Source organism: Myotis yumanensis, unplaced genomic scaffold (genome assembly GCF_028538775.1).
Source record: "Myotis yumanensis isolate MYYU_CA2020_CCGP unplaced genomic scaffold, mMyoYum1.0.hap1 SCAF_4, whole genome shotgun sequence".
Taxonomy (NCBI): Eukaryota; Metazoa; Chordata; class Mammalia; order Chiroptera; family Vespertilionidae; genus Myotis; species Myotis yumanensis.
The window spans coordinates 59310743-59329091 of NW_027223755.1; positions in this window are offsets into that span (position 1 = coordinate 59310743).

Below are 18349 nucleotides of genomic sequence, written 5' to 3' on the forward strand. Positions count from 1 at the left end.
GATTCCTCTCCCTTTATTCTGGAAATGATTGTCTGCCTCTCCCTTTCTTCTGAGAATTTATGCCTTTTGGCAGCTCCCTGCCCCAAGTTTGCAGCCCTGCAATTCTCCCCCATGAACCCCCTATTCTAAAAACTCCCTAAACCTGCCTATTTTACCCCTAAAAACTCCTTTCAGTACTATCAAAATCACCTGGACTTGTGTTGTGAAATGTTTCCTGCACCAAGTCAAGAACCAATATCCTACAGGCCCGCCTAAGGCAGAATCAACAATCTCATAGTCAAAACTATTCATTTTCTCTCCCGTTAGATTTTCAGTGTGGGTTTTCTTCTTCCTCCACCCCATGGACAAAATAAATCCTTCCATTACTTCATTCAATAGACACATGTCCTCTGACATTGAACTTATTCCCATATATTGTATTCACAGATGGCTCGGTTCAATACCAGTATACAGGGAAGTTTGAGATAGTTTGGTTCCCTAGCACAGAACGGAAGTGGCCCTGTGTCTGTGGCAGACATGTGGAATGAGCTGGTGCACAACTTATGGATATTCGTGCAGGAAGGAAAGACCTTTAAGGTCACCCTCTATTCATTTGCTTTAGTGTACAGGCTGGGCTTGCTATTTGAATCTTAAGACACAGTAGGCTACAATACAGTTATTCTTCTCAAAGTATTAACATTTAATTCAATTCTTGTGTTCCTGAAAAAGACTGACAAATATTTGAGTTTTTTTTATAACATTAGTTTAGCTGTAATTTTCGTGGGGAAAATGCCTTAAATAATTTATTTTGGGATACACAAAAATTAAGTGAGCAGGAACAGAGCTTGGAAGGAACGTAGAGAGATGCTGTATTGGGTCTTTGTTCTTTAGAAAGTTGACAGACTGCTTATGTATGTGTGAGAGAGAACGCGTTAGGGTCCCAGGGTGTCCATTAAGGCTTTCTAAGTAACGACGCAATTTCATTGGGTTCTGAGTGCTTGGGGTAGATAAATGGCTGATGCTCAGATTCAAATTCAACTCTTGCCTGAAGGCCCTGTTTTTTGAAAAACTGAAATAGCTTATAAATTCCCTGAATGCAAGGGAACAAAAGTGACTGTTATTCACCAATTAAATTCCTTCTTCCCAGTGCAGAAATCAATCCTGTACTTCTAGTCTGTGGGGGAGAGAAAACTCTAGGAGAGCAACCAGCTGTGGTGACAGAAGGAAAGACAATGAGAGTTTAGAGGCAGGAGCCACGCTTGGCTAAAACAGGGGAGGAAAATGGACTCAAATTGGCATTGGGTGTTCACTGAAGGGCATGGATCCCACATCTTTGGCCTAAGATGATAGAATCAAAATAGACCACATGGGGCACAAGACAGACTTGAAAAATCAGTTCAAGCTGCCCAGTCGCTTCCCAGGAATGTGGAGGAGCATTCTGCGGTCACACCCAAGGGCAGCCAGAAACCAGTACTCAGTTCTCACTTTGCTTGCAGTGACTATTAAAGAAAAGTCCAGGAGATGATTGTTGGAGTAATGATGCCAGCTTAGTATGGGTGAGTGGGGACCAGATGAGTGGGAGCATTGTGGACTGAATGCAAAATGCATTAGAATAAATAACCCAAGGCGGTGATTGTAACTGAGGTTAAACTGGAGAATTTTCAGGGGCTGTGACTAAGACGTCACATTACTCACAGCTTCAGAAGAGAACTCTTGTAAATTAATGGAGCTAATGTAGGCCAGACCTCCCCTCTGATTAGAACATCTATTTTTCAAAAGTTGTATTTATGTCCAACTGTCTTTTATGGTGCTTATCAATAATTGGTGGTAGAAATAATTCTTACCCTGTTTAGTTGTGAAAAAAAGCAGCCCAGGAGTGCTGGAATAGTGAAATGGCTCTAGATTTTTTCCACATTCAACTCCCCTTCCCTGATAGATCCCTGGGTTATAGAAACAAGGACTGCAATTTAGCTCTGCTATGGGACATGGTGGCTCCAGGTCCTTCATTCTAGCTGAGCAATCTCTGAGGGTCTTCTCACACTCAGTTTGCTTGCCCATGGATAAGTGGGTCTTTCTGGGTCACAGTAGAAAAAAAAATGGTCCCAGAGATTCTTTCTTTTAAAATGGCATTCTTAGGATAATCCAGTGTTTTCACTATTTTATATCAAAGTCTATTACAAGAATAGCTCACAGGATTGCGGCCTTGAAGAAGCATAGAGCTGGAGCTTCAGAGGCTCCTCTCTTGCTTTGTGTTCTTTTTTGTAGGGCTCCGAATAAAGCCATACACAGGCAACATCACAGAGGAAACTCCAGCTTAGTGATGCCAATTTCCTACTTTGTGTTGTTTGAAAAGTTTTACTTCTCAAAGGACCTAGATCAGTAAGCCCTTTTGATCAGGCTTGGATAGAATTGTTGAAAACTTCATTTAAACATAGAAATTTAAAGTTGCCTATGATGGTGGTATCCGTTATCCCAAAGAGAATTATTTCACATGTTGTGGCTGGTGCACAACTAAAATGCACATGTCCATACACATATATCTACCGAAATATTTTTAGGAGGATATTTATTTATTTTTGGTGACTACACTGAAGGGGTTCAGAAAAAGCCTACACAAATCATGCCACCTAGGTCTGTATCCTGACTGGGAATTGAACCCTAAACCTTTTTTAGTGTATGAGACGATGCTCCCACCAACTGAGTCACCCGGCCAGGGCTCACTGTGTTAACTTTAAAAACAGCCCTTGTGAATTTTGTAGGCAATGATACTAAATCTATAGTATTTTAGTTTGGAAGATTCATGGTTCCTCAAACCTTATTATTTCATATTTTTCATGAAGATCCTACCTAGATTTTGCTTGCTATATTAATGGAATTTTAAAAACTTAGTTCTTAGTGGCTAATTGAAATTTGCTTTTATTACTTTTTTTCTTATAAGAGGATATATTTCTTAATTCCATTATTAACTATAAAAATTTATAATAGATTCTTTGGGGTTTTCTAAATATAAAATTATGCCAATGAGAATATTGCTTCCTCCTTTCTAATTGCTATATTTTTCTTCCTGTTTCACATTTTTGTATTTGTTGGGACATTTAGAAAAATGCTAAATAATATTGCAGTATACTAGTCTGATTCCCGAAACTTTTCATTTTGGCCTTACTTTAAGATACATAATGGTGAATTATTCATTTCTTAAAATATGTATCAGGAATAAGTATTGAATATTATCACATGTCTTTTGGGAGGCTACTGAGGTTGTCAAAAGTATTCTCTTATTTGAACATACTGCTGTTAAAGAGATTTCCTATGATTTGTATTCCTGAATTAAAACCAACCTGGTCATGGTAGATGCACGCTTGAATTCAATTTGCTTGTATCTTATTTAGACATATTCATATCTATATTCATAAGTGAATTTCCTCTAAGGTTATTTTTATGTGTCAAATGTATAATATTAATCCAATTGAAGCTTAATAGTATGACAGAATTGTAAGTGAATATAGAACAGCAGAACATTTTCAAACTTGTTCTTGCACCATTCTCGGCTAGACATCTGACCATGCTTTTCTCAAGGCAGTATAGTTTTGAAAAGCCACACATTTGCATAATGTCTTTCCTGTTCTCCCTTTGTTTTTTGAATTGTACCAAACTAATTGCTTTCCAAAGTTATTTCCCAGATTTCTCCCACAGGTACCACTTAGGGAAATAAGGCTTTTCAAAGTTAGAATCAGGGGCTTGATCCTATTGGTGTACATTCTGGCACATCAAAGAGCATAACATCAAACCATCTCCTCCCGCCACCTCTTTGGTTAGGTTCCATTCTGATTAGAAAGGAATTGAGAAAGAACCAGGGAAAAGGCCATATTGCTGCTAACAGAGTCTTAGGAAGAGGTGTTCCTTCACAGATGGGTTTACATTAGGACATTGGTTCTTATAAGAGAGCTATGGCAGATCATCAAGAAACTCTTAGGATCCTTCCATCCGAAGTTGCTCTTTCTCATTCTTTAATGGCATATATACCAATGACCTGTTTTTTGATCATGTGGAAGAAGTTGCTGGTAACATTTTCTTGTGAGACACTATAATTTTTACCAGTTGTATTTTTTTATGGCTTTTGGTTTCTTTGTGCTTTCTGCTTCCACTGAACTAGATTTTGTAACTATATTTTCTACATCTCATTGATGCTTTCAAATTTATCATCATAGAATTGTACATACATCTTTTTAAAAATCTTCTCTGTTGTTGCTTGTATAGGTCCTTTGATAATTCAGTAAATCATTTTAGGTGGATCTCCCTGGGCTATGTTTTCATTCTAAAGGTTTTGCTGAGATTTTTCCATTAATTTCTAATTATAACAGTAGAATGAAGTTTCTTTTTATGATCTTTCTTGTACTATTTGTGGCAGTTGTAATTTTGACACTGTTGTCATCTCACTTGGATTTCGATGTCTGGGTGCTCCGTGGGCACAGTATCTTTTTTCTGTATTCAGAGTTCTGAATTTGCCCTTGGCGGAGTGTCTCCATTTTATGACACGCTGATCTATGAGCCCTCGCTCTCCTTTGTTGTTGTAAACAAACCTGAGATGACTGGAAGTATTTCTCTAGTGAATCGCTAGTCTGCTTAACATTCTACAGTTTCAAGCACGACAGTATAAGAGACTCGTAAATACCCTGGTTGTCTTACCTCGTTACTGACTTTCAGGAAGTCAGGCTTAACTTTCATACCTTTACTCTGGAATAAAAACTTGTAGGTCTTCTGAGAAGCCTGAACACAATTTCATGGACAGATAGGGGAATTCTTTGTATTAACCAGTTATGGAAATTAAGTATATCTGATTGTTTTCTACTGTTTTTGGCTTTCTAATGACTTTGACTTCATTGGGCGTGAGATTTATTTAATTATCCTCACTGGAGGATGTTTTTCCATTGATTTTTAGAGAAAGTGGAAGGGAGGAGGAGAGAAAGAGAGACACATCAATTGATTGCCTCCCACATGCGCCCTGACCGGGGACAGGGATGGAGCCCGCGACTGAGGTAAATGCCCTTGTCCAGAATGGAACCCAGGACCCTTCAGTCCATGGGCCTACACTCTATCCACTGAGCCAAACTGGCCAGGGCTGGATGTGAGGTTCAATTCCATCTGTCTCCCCACAGCATATAGTAAATGATTAGGAATCAGTGAGTCCTGTCAATTGTGGAAAATGACAAGACAAACACATCATTGGGATGTGAGAACTTCTTTTTAAACATATAATGATTGATTTGCCATAAACCACCTATATCCCTCCGTCTGTTTTCCCTTCTTACCAAAGACGTGGATCATCAAGCAGCTCATCTTTCTATGGACATGTAATCGAGTTTTTTCCTCTTTCTATTAGTGATTAAAAAAACATACTGATTGCTTTCACTTGACTCATTCTCATAGATGTAGAAATATCATCATATGATCTCTCTATTTAGGACTGACCCACTTTAAAGTAAACCTTAGGTGTTCTAACTGGATGAAATCATATTTACTTATATTTTAATTTATTTATGCTACCAAAGTATACACTGCAGGAGACCAGGAATTGTCTGTCTTACTCTCTGACATATCTCTGTTGCCTAGAAGAGTGCCAGGCATTCAGGAGTAAATCTTTCCCAACTTTCTGATATATTTGCCCTTCTTTTTATTGTTGTGGATTAATATTTATATTTTAAATTGAAAGGTCCCATGTACATATAGATTAACATTATAAGCTACCTCAAATCTTTTTAAAAAATATAGTAGAGTACAAATAAATAGGAAGCTAACCTGCAGCTCTGGCTGGTGTGGCTCAGTGGTAGAGCATTGTCCCGAGGAACAAAAGGGTGCAGGTTCCATTCCCAATCAAGGGCATGTACGTGGGTTGCAGGTTCCTTCCTGGTAGTTAGTGCATGTTCGGGAGGCAACCAATCGATTTTTCTCTCTCACATTGACATTTCTCTCTCTCTGTCTCTGCCTCTCCTTCCCTTCCAACTGTCTCTAAAAATCAATGGAAAAAATATCCTCCATTGAGGATTTAAAAAAAAAAAAGAAGGTAACTGCATACTGTACTTGCAGATGTGGTTTGAATTTTCTTTTCTTAAATTATTTTTGAAAATGTCAAGAGAGAGGGCAAATAGATACTCTCATGCACTGTGGGTGAGCATGTGAATTGGTATAACTTTTTGAAGGACAGTTTGGCAGTATCTAGCATAATATAAAAAGCACACAACTTTTGATATAGTGATATCAATTTATCAGTATCAGAAATTTCCATAAATCTAGTCAATGACAGTGCACAAAGATTTTTGAAAATGAGTATTTATTTCAATAAGGTTTTAGTAAAAAATAAAACAAAAACAACCTCCCACCCCAAAATCTGGAGAAAAATTTAATGACCAAAAATTATTAAAAGTGATCATAGACATCACATGATGTAATGCTATAAACCTGTTACAAAGAGGAAAAGTAGTTCTGCAATGTCAGTGACCTCAGAGTTGGGCAATAATTTTTGCTTCATAATTTTTAAAACCAAGATGTTGCTTTAACCGGTTTGGCTCAGTGGATAGAGCGTCGGCCTGTGGACTGAAGGGTCCCAGGTTCGATTCCAGTCAAGGGCATGTACCTGGGTTGCGGGTACATACCCAGTAGGGGGTGTGCAGGAGGCAGCTGATCGATGTTTCTAACTCTCTATCCTTCTCCCTTTTCTCTGTAAAAAATCAATAAAATGTATTTTTTTTTTAAAAAACTAAAAAAACCCAAGATATTTATAGGTGCTTGTTACATATGGGTTTTAATTACTCTTAATACCATAGTCTTAAGAGAAAAGAAAATTTTAAATGTCCCAAAATAAAAAAGAAAGAAAGAATGCTTTAGGAAGTTACAGGCTTGTCATGATGGCCTATTGTGTAATCATAGACCCTAAGTATAGGCAAGGATATGCAAATCACTTAAGGGAAGTCTTTAGGTCAAAGGTATTTATGGTACTTCCAGTTATATAAAGTGACAGGTTGGATTTCCCAGGCCTTAAAAATAGCCCCCGCCCCCTACACACACACACACACACACACACACACACACACACACACTGTCCATATAGCTTCTAGGACGCGGAGTTTAATTCAGAAACTGATGTTTACTGCCTTTCATGTAGAGAAGTGATCTAGAGAAGGAGAGAAGTTGTCTGAAGTATAGCGCAGACACAAATTGACTTATCTTTAATGGGAGGCAAAGAGCCTGTTACACTGTATATATTTTTTTAAGTAGTTCTGTAACTTTTGAGGTGAAAAGGTGCCCAAGACACAAAACAAACAAGTTACAGAATTATAGGATAGTGTAATCTCACTGTTTAAAGGTTTCTATTTTCATATGTGCATAATAATAATTTTTTAAAATGCTAGTAGCATTATCTAAGTAGCTAGGATTTATATTTTAAGGTTATTAAAGATCCATGAAAAAGATGTGAGAATAGTGAGACGACTGGCTTAGGGACTGAAGACAGCGTTGATTTTTAGCTATGATCTTTGTTACTTAATTCTCTGTGCCCTGAGGGCTTATTAGGTACTAGGATTCTTCACGTTATTTAAACCCCACACTACCAAGCCCATAAGGAAGGTAATATTATTTCTATTTTGCATATGAGGAAACTGAGGCACAGACAAATTCAGTAAATTTCCAAATGACATAGATAAGCAAGTATTAGCCTTGAGATTCCAACCTCAGCAGACTGGCTGCATTGTAGGCACTAAACTGACTGTCCTGGTCCCTGTTGTTGATGTAAGAACATTCAAACCTGTAGAGAATTTTTATAAACATTTATTTGAGTCAAAAAGAGGATACACCTGGAAGCAAGATCTCCACAGATTGCGATAAATGCTTTCGAAAATAACAGTTTGCAATTTCTTTTTATGCATTTGAGATCAAGGAGGGGATGTAAGGAAGATGACACGAAGGTGGGAAGAAGCAACGCGGGATGGAATTACAGGATAGTTAAGATGACGTGCTCTCTTGGGGAATCTGAAAGAGGGCATTTCAATGGTGTGTTAACCTAAGTGCACAGAACAATGGACAGGGCGTGCTTAAGGCAAAGATAAGACTGGTATTAAGAAGTTGTATATGTCTGGGACTTGACTACCCACCATGACCTGCCCAGTTAGGAATTATGATCAGATCACCCTGTGAGGTTACTTTCCATAGAATCCTTTTTTTCATCCACACCGTTTATACTAATAACACATTTGGCTAGATAAATGGGTAGTGATTATCAGCAGAATGCCTGAACAGCAGTAAGCTCAATTAATATAGTTATTATTTTCTTATTCTTGCCTGTAGTTTTCCCCAGAGTAAATGTTGGCATAGTATCATTTGATTTTTTTTTTAATGTAATACTACTTATGCATAGGTATGTATTTTCAACAACCTGGTCAACTTCACAAATTATATTTTTTCTCTGTATCTTTGTGGGATACATTTTGAGTTTTTAAAGTTTACTTTTGGTTGGTGTTAAATCATTGTGAAAAACATTACTAAACTGTCATGCTAATTCTTACTAAAAATATACAAGGTAGTAACAATTCAGTTTGTTTCTTTTAACACAGAATAAGTACCTATTTTGTAATTGAGTTACCTGCAAATTGAAGAAGTCAGGAAGGAGAAAATATTAATACATATTTAATGCAATGTAGAGCATTTATTAACTTAGTTTGTGTGCTGTTATTCTGGTATTGAAAGTAAACTTTTCCAAACAGCAGGATAAAATAAAATCTTATATATTTGCATTAGAATTTTGTTTTATTACAAACTGAATATCTGTGTAACTTTTTAATTTTTAAAAAGGTAGAATAATTTGCTCAACTGATTATCTGAAGGCTGGTCACACTTCTTTTTCTTAAGTAGATTACTTTGAGTGTCTAAGAATACACTAAAGCTTATAGTATATTTTTCAACTTTTTAAAATTGAAATAACAAAAATTATTTTTAAATGTCACAAAAATTGAATCCCTTCTAGCAACAAGTGAATTATCATAGAATTTTGATTATTATTAAATTCATTGGAATGACATTGGTTAATAGGATCACATAGGTTTCGAGTGTCGATTTCTATGATACAAGATCTGTATATTGCACTGTGTGCCCACCACCCAAAGTCCAATGGTCTTCTGTCACCACGTATTAGGTCCTCTGTACCCCTCTACTCCCTTCCCTCTGGCAACCACAACACTGCTGTTTGTGTCCTTGAGTTTCAGTTTTATATCCCACAAATGAGTGAAATCACATGGTTCTTAACCTTTCCTGCCTGACTTATTTCACTTAGCATGATATTCTCAAGGTCGATCCATGTCGTTGCAGATGTCAGTGTTTCATCTTTCCTTATGGCTGCGTAGAATTCCATTGTGTATATGCAGCACAGCTTCTTTGTCCTCTATTGTGGACACTTTGGTTGTTAGAGTTTGCTCCTTTGTGGATGAGGATTTCTAATGAAGAGTGTGACAAAGTCTCCCGTTACCTAGTTAGGACTGAGGACTATTTCTAAGCAAAACATCTCCCCTCCAGGGTTTAAGCCATGGTTCTCAACCTGTGGGTCCAGATTCCTTTGGGGGTCGAACGACCCTTTCACAGGGGTCGCCTAAATACATCCTGCACATCAGATATTTACATTACGATTCATAACAGTAGCAAAATTACAGTTATGAAGTAGCAATGAAAATAATTTTATGGTTGGGGGTCACCACAACATGAGGTACTGTATTAAAGGGTCAAGGCATTAGGAAGGTTGAGAACCACTGGTTTAAGGGTTTAAAAAAGGTATCTTTTACCTGGTGAGAAGTAAACATAAAGGAATGAAAGCTAAAAGCTATGCCAATGGAGCAGGATGGCTTTTGTTAAAAATAAAAACACTGTATAAAACAATTAGCAAACATAAAAATAACTCATGAGTAGGCTCCTCTCTTAAATTAAATTTGTTTACCTAAATTTTAGTGTCAACTATGTTGACATCATGGAGAACTGTCAAGAGAGCTGACATTCTTAGAAGACATAACATCACCTGCAACCTTTAAAGAAAGCTGCTTTGTGAAAGCGCTGCAGGCAGAGTGGTCAGACTGGCATTTGTATAGTGTGGTGGGAGATGTTAAAATAGCAACACACAGAACCCTTTCAAGCAATTTTATGTCATGGACAGTGAGGCTTTTGGAAATAAATCTATAAGTAGTGATTTGTCACTACTTACATAAAGTGAAATAATTTCAGACAGTTTTTTTTTTCCAGATCAGAAAGTGCTACACCCAAAGTGAATAATAAATCAAATTTGAATCTTTTCATCTTGATATATACATCTCTGAAGATATTATTTTTAAAGCTAACATTTATTCCTTCATTCACCATAGAACTAAAGCCCAATTTTATAACTTTGAAAAAATTCTCAATCACTTTCTTTGGTGTAACAATTACAAGTGCAACATATTTGTAATAAAACTGTCAACCATGGTTCAATTCAAAATGTATCCTGGGGAAGGCAGACTTCTGAAGTGGGAGAAGTCTGTGCTTTTCTTTGAGAAGCAGTGAAGGCAGACTCACAGGACACTTAAGAATCAAACAGCAATTTCTCCAAAGCCAGAAAAGTTTGGAATTCAGCTTTTGTTAATTGCAAACCACATTTTAAGGGTATTTTTTAACTTTTGTTTCAACTCTTTAGAGCCAATATTGGTGGGAAACTTCTTTTCCTCAACTGTTGTCTGCCCTGGAAAAAGATTGGTGCTGCAAATGGGAGAAAGAGAGGACTACCTACCGATATTTAACCCTAAATCAGTTATATTTTTAACATCAATGGGCTTTTTGAGATTATTGTGATGTTTATGGTTATTTTTGTGTGTTTGTCAATTATAAAAATAAAGTTATACACCTTCCCACCATCCAAAATATCTCTGGAAGAGTCCTAACTCCTTTATTCTGTATATACTTTATAATTCTGAATATACTCAGTAATTATTTCCTGAGACTATCCTCTTCAATTTATACATCAGAGATTTAACCACATTGCTCGAGTTTCCACATTTGTTCACAGGATTTGAGATTTCAATTATTCATAATTGACTGTTTGATGATTTGTAGTATTCATCTTATTTAATACTTTCATCCCAACAATAGGTTACAATTTAGATTGAGAAGATAGTGTCTCTGAGGTTTTGGTATTCTCAACATTTTGTATTATAAAAAGGAAAACAGTCGGAAATTACTAACGACCTTTTCCTCTTAAACCAGCAAAATATTTTACTTGGATTCTGATAAAGTTCAATAAATATGACGAATTTTGATTATAGCAATTAAAAATACATTCATGGTTATGCTTGAAGCCATAGTTTACTTCACACAAATAGGTAAGGGTTTACTGTTTGAATGGTATCTCTTAAAAAAAGTTTCTATTTGTATTTTTCACATTTTGTCTTCTCTTTCTAATTACATTTTAATTCCTAGAGGTCAGAGATCTTATTTTGCATGTGTTTGAATACCTAGTAACAAAGTTTGTTTCTGTTTAATACGTAGTAGGCATTCACTTTCCAAAGTAAAACTCCATTTTTCTAATACAGCGCTTCTCAACCTGTGGGTCACGACCTCTTTGGGGGTCGAACTACCCTTTCACAGGGGTCGCCTATGACCATCGGAAAACACATATATAATTAGATATTGTTTTTGTGATTAATCACTATGCTTTAATTATGTTCAATTTGTAACAATGAAAACACATCCTGCATATCAGATATTTATATTAAGATTCATAACAGTATCAAAATTACAGTTATGAAGTAGCAACGAAAATAATTTTAATGTTGGGGGTCACCACAACATGAGGAACTGTATTAAAGGGTTGTGGCATTAGGAAGGTTGAGAACCATTGTTCTAATGAGTCTGGATATTTACTCATTCATAATATGGGTGCTTTGGTAGGGTAGTTGCTGAGTTTAAATGTCAGGATATGGTAAGATTAACAGTAATGGCCTCATCACTTCTAAATCAGCCAGACAGTAGGCAAGCCAGGCCATAGTAACCCTACCTCAAGATTTCCCTCTGTAAATAGTTCATCCAAGAAGAAGTTTAGTTATGAATTCTTCCTTATCTCTTTGATCAGTCTAACCCTCTGAGTTATATACAATTTATTATGAAGATATATCATCTGGGAAGTTTTCCAGGTTCATTTTAAAAGAATTGAACTTTCCAATATGTGATTGTTTAGATTAACTTCTTACATTGGAAATCAGACTAGTATCGGTACATTAATACTAAAGATAGAATAAAATTTATTTTGTATTGAAATCCTTTAGGAATCATATTGGAAATTTCTTGTGAGTGGAAAATATAAAAAATTTGTTTTCTATTTCAGGCTCAAGTTTTAGTAAAGTAAATTTACTTACTGCTGTTAAATTCATACTTTAATTTTGATAGAGGATTCTATTTCTGATAGCAATAGGTTTTGAAAAAAACATTTATTATAAAATTGTGTACTTGAAGCCTATATAATTTTATTAACCAACTAGTGGCCTGGTGCACAGATTTATGCACAGTGAAAGAGAATATGGTGCCCCAGCAGCAAGCTAACCCACGGCCAATTCCGAGAGGAATTGGGCTCCTTCCTCCCTCCTCTCTGGATCCGGGTTGCGGGTGAACCAGATTCAGAGCTGACAGGGGCCCAGCAGCAACCTAACCTACCGGTCAGAGCATCTGCCCCCTGGTGGCCATTGCGCATCATAGCTACCGGTCTAACGGTCGCTTAGGCTTTTATGTATATTTAGATGTTGCCCCAATAAGTTAAAAAAAGAGAAAAAATCCATCTATTAAGTTAAGTTGGATTACATATTTCCACAAGTGACTTTTTAATTATAAAAAATAAATCATTATACACTTGAAAATTCTTTTATCCTCTCAAGTTGGAATAATGTAGAATGTCATCTTGTTCTTAGATAACAAATCTGATCCTTTTGGTTTTCTTGGCAAGAAAACTATCTATTCTAGAATTTATCTTCTGAGATAAGATTGTGTAACAAACAACAACCTTTAAGATATTTTCAAGAATGCCTTTTTTCTACACATTAGACACATACACACCCATACACATACCGCTTTAGAAAGTACATATTGAGCCCTGCTGGTGTCACTCAGTGGTTGAGCATCAACCCAGGAACCAAGAGGTCATGGGTTTGCTTCCTGGTCAGGACACATGCCTGCATTGTGGCTCAATCCCCAGTAGGGGGTGTGCAGGAGGCAGCTGAATGATGATGTTTCTATCTCTGTATTCCTCTCTCTTCCTCTCTTTCTAAAAATTAATAAAATCATATTTTTTAAAAAAAGAAGTACATATTGATTCGATGGCAAACTTTTAATTCACTAAATTACTTGCTTTTTGAAGTTCAATTCTTTTTTGGCATTAAAATAAGATATAAAATTCAGTGAGAGACACTGGCCTGATCTGCTTTGATGTTTCCTACTCTAAATCTCAATCTTATGAACCTTAAACTTTTGACCTGACCACTATTTCTGATATTTCTGGACATACATCATACATTCTTGGTTGCATTTTAATAATTCTAATTATTACAAGCACTGCTGTTTTCCTTCAACAAAAGGGACTTAGCCAAAAGCAATTTGTTTGCTCAACACAGTGTTTTGTTAGACAATAAATATTCCTAGTGCCAGGTTTTTTTCAGAATTAAAAAAATTGTATTTCATATTCCTCTTTTAGTCATTTGATTTTACCTTGTACTCTTTCCAATATTTAAATATTGTAGTGCTGAACTGTAATGTATAATACAACAGGACTAGTTGGAAAAATCTATTACAAAAGAGTAAATACATATATTGCATATTTAGAAAAAGACCTTGAAGAATATGACATGGGTATGAATATGCATACATATGTATGTGTAATACAAGGTCATAAAAGAATTTGACTCTAGATAAGTTAGAGGTCTTGGTTATAGATTTTTGTGAATTTTCTGATTTCTCTTGAAGAAGCTGCATTGCTTTTATAATGTGAGCTCTGCTTCCATTTCTCATGCCTCGAGAGAAAGGTGGAGTCCTAGACTTTGCAAGATACCTAAAATGAGAGCGAAAGCCAGAACTGGGCCTGAGAAGGAGATTGAAAACACCACAGGAACAATGCCAATGGGCAAGTTACACCAATTGAGTGTGTGCACATATGTGTTCATGTACACACACCCCACATACACAGAGTTTTCTGTTCTCAGATATTATGCTGGTCACATATTAAACAAAGCAGAGCTCTGAGAAAAAGACTTGGCTAATAACACTCAAATGCTCTATAAATATTCACAATGGTCTGCAAGCTGGCTGTTGAATCATTCTGCCCAGTAGTTTATTCCCCCTGTGACTCTTTTTTAGTGCAAAGAAAAAGATACTTGACTGAGGAGATAGGATCAGCATGATACAAGTACTGGAAGGAGATGCATAAAAGAATGTTGCTATAACAAAGTCACACCTCATTTCAATTTCAAAATATTTTTAACATTCTGTAATTTTGCTCAGTGTGTGATTTTGTATATGCAGTTATAAAGTGTTATATTTGCACATAAATTACAGACTTAGTGAGCTTGTGGCTGGCATTAAAACATGGACAACATTTTAGAGAGCTTGCATGTGTACATAGGACAATAATATATAAGGGATGAGTTCCTGAAGACCTAGCACAATTCAAAATTACCCTGACTCAAGAAAATTTTCTTAGAAGAATAAATGTAAACAGTGGGTGCCTCCTACAAATGCAGAAATATTCAAATTTGTAGCATATTAAATTTTTTTTTGTTTTCTCAGCATTTTCTGTAAAATATTCACAGTGATCTCTCTAATATTACCGTTATGGAAAATCACAGTGTGGTTCGGTAATCCATTCAGAAGAAAGAATCTGAGTGATTTGAATGAGGAAAGTTATAAGAAAGGATTATAACAAGGGATTATAGTGACTAGGGGTTGCTAGTAATAGGAAAATTCTAAAGCATATAGTATTAGTAGATACAAAAAGCAGCCCTTACCCCCAGGAGGAGATAGAGCACCCAGGGAAGAGTTCCCTCTCCAAGGCTGCAATGCAGACCTTGATGGAGATGGCATGGCTGTGGCTCACTGGATGGTAGAGAAATCATTTGCTGCACTGGTAGAACTCGATAAATCTTCCCTGTAGAACTTGCCAGAAATCCACCTCTCAGAGTGCTGGGGAGCGGTCCTTAAGCATGAGGAGTGTCCCCTACAAGACTACCTGAGCCAGGTGCCGAGGAAGCTGCTGGGCTTCAGGTGCAGGTTTCTGGGACTACAGAAGCAGCCTGTGTGGCAGGGGCCTGTCCAGGAGCACAACAGAACCAGGAAGCAAAGCCATTTTCTCATCAGTGTCCTTCCAGCGTCCTCTTGACAATGCTTAACATCATGCCAACAAGCAAAAGAAATATGTACTTAAAGGGTCCTTCTCTTTTTTCCTGGAGCAGGCAATGAAGGATGCATTTGGAGCCAAAAGGCAATGACTTGATAACAGGTTCAGTCTTTATCTTTATATTTTATTGCCTCTAAATTTTACTACCAAATTATTGATTTAAATATTTTTCTTGCTAGCACTAAGCACCATTATGGCCACTTAATCACTAGAAAAATAAAGACTATAAAACAATTTTAAATTACTCTGATGATGAACATTAAAATAATGACATACTATGCACCCCAAATCACTTACAAATGTGTTTAAGCACATGAAAAAGTATTTTTTAAAATATATTTTTTATTGATTTCAGAGAGAAAGGGAGAGAGAAAGAAAGAAACATCAATGATGAGAGAGAATTGTGGATTGTCCCCCACTGGGGATCGAACCTGCAACCCAGGCACGTGCCCTTGACCGGAATCAATCCTGGGACGCTTCAGTCAGCAGGCTGACGCTCTATCCACTGAGCCAAACAAGCTAGGGCACACATGAAAAAGTATTGCTCAGATAGTAGGAATATTTACCAATTTAAGTTGAATCTATAAATCAATAAGCTCACCATAATCTTAGAAATTGAGCAATTCTTGATGTGTTTAATTTTTTGATGTTCATATTATTTTATATTTTGCATGAAATGAGATTCAAAAATATCCTATATAATAAAAGTCTAATATGCAAATTGTCCTCTCAGGAGTTAGACCAGGAGACTGGGAGTTCAATTGCTCGCTATGATGTGCGTTGACCACCAGGGGGAGGCATGTAACATGTTGGGCCACCAGCGGTGGTGGTGGGGCGCTGAGGGAACCAGGGAAGGAGGAGGTGGGGAGGCCAGGAGGTGGGATCCTGAATGGCCTTGATTGCCGGCCAGGCCTAGGGACTGTATCTGCACTGGGCCTCTAGTATTTTTATAACGTGATTTCAAATTTCCTATAGTCAGGTTCCTATTAATTCTGACCTTGTTAAGTATATCTCCCAATGCATGGTTTCGCCTTTACCTTACTTTTTGTTATTAGGGGAAACTGACAAGAGAGTGTAGGATGATTACCCTAAACCTATCTACACTAATAAAAGAGAAACATGGTAATTGGCGTATGACCGCTACCCTTCCCATTGGCTAATCAGCGTATCCTTATGCAAATTAACTGTCAGCCAAGATGGCGGCCGGCAGCCAGGCAGTTGGAAGAGAACATGAGGCTTGTTTGCTCCAGTGACTGCAGATTCCAACGTTCCTGCCTGACTTCCCGGCCTCTGAGCTGGCAGTTTGAAACATTCTAACAAATATAGCCGGCTGGGATCTCAGAGCTGAAGTTATACATTGTTTCGATTATAGAACGGCAAACAAACCAGATACCTGCTCTCAGAGCTAGAGCCAGAGCTAAAGCTGGCCCAGAAGAAAAAAAGAAAAGAAAAAAAGGAGTGGTTGAGGCTTCCCGCCAGCCTGAAAGCGGCCCTCAGCCCCTCACCCAGACTGGCCAGGCACCCCAGTGGGGACCCCCACCCTGAAGGGTGTGTGACCAGCTGCAAACAGCCATCATCCCCTCATCCAGGCTGGCCAGGCACCCCAGTGGGGACCCCCACCCTGATCCAGGACACCCTTCAGGGCAAACCAGCCGGCCCCCAGGCCTCTATCCTATATAGTAAAAGGGTAATATGCCTCCCAGCACTGGGATCAGCGGAGCCGCAAGGCCTCCTGGCACCAGATCAGCATGACAGGGTGCAGCACCCAAACCCCCTGATCGCCCTGCAGCTCTGTGTATGACAGGGTGTGGCGTCCCAACCCCCTGATCAGCCCTGCTCTGTGTATGACAGGGTAGAGCCATAACCTCCCCATCGGCCCTGCCCTGAGTGTGACAGTGGCATCGCCCCAACCCCCTGATCGGCCCTGCTCTGTGGGTGATAGAGGGAAGCGCCCCAACCCCCTGATCCGCCCTGCTGTGTGTGTGACAGGGGGCGGTGCCCTAACTCCCCTATCGGCCCTACTCTGTGAGTGACAGGGGGGAGCTCCCCAACCCCCTGATGGGCCCTGCTCTGTACGTGACGGGGGGGGGGGGGGCACTGCCCCAACCCCCTGATTGGCCCTGCTCTGTGCATCACAGGGGGTGGCGCCGCAACCTCCCCATTGACCCTGCCTTGAGTGTGATAGGGGGTGGTGCCCCAACCCCCCAATCAGCCCTATCCTGAGCATGACTGAGGGTGGCATCGCAACCTCCCAATCCACCCTGCTCTGTGCATGACAGGGGGCGGCGCCCCAACTCCCCAATCAGCCCTGCTCTGAGCCCCACCAGGGGCTGCACCTAGGGATTGGGCCTGCCCTCTGCCACCCAGGAGCAGGCCTAAGCCAGCAGGTCATTATCTCCTGAGGGGTCCCAGACTGCGAGAGGGCACAGGCTGGGCTGAGGGACCCCCCTTCCCCCCCGAGTGCACAAATTTTTGTGCACTGGGCCTCTAGTCACTACTATAAGGAGAAAAAAATTTTCAGTCTTCTTGGTGATGACTCAGACATTTTCCAACACCCAAAATTGTTGTTCAACTTGTGCTTGATTCATTCTCACTTGCATAGTTAAAATTATATTTGGTGGGGGGATTTCTTCAGCTCCTTAAGCCATTTTACCTTTCAGAGTTTCACATTATTTTTAGAGAATGGCAGTTTGGTTTCTGGGCTCAGAGCCCAGCATTTTAAATCCAAACCTCTAATTTGAATTAGTCCCTCTATGAATATGCGTGCTATTTAACCCTCCTCTTTAGCTTCTCAACCTCTGAAGAGGAGGCACTATTTTCACTGATTAGGCTGAAACCAATATCATTATATTTTAAAATGCCTTTAAACCTAGAAAAAAAATAGGCTTAGGTCATATTTTACAAGCATTTTCCTTCAAATTGAGTTTTCCTTCCATA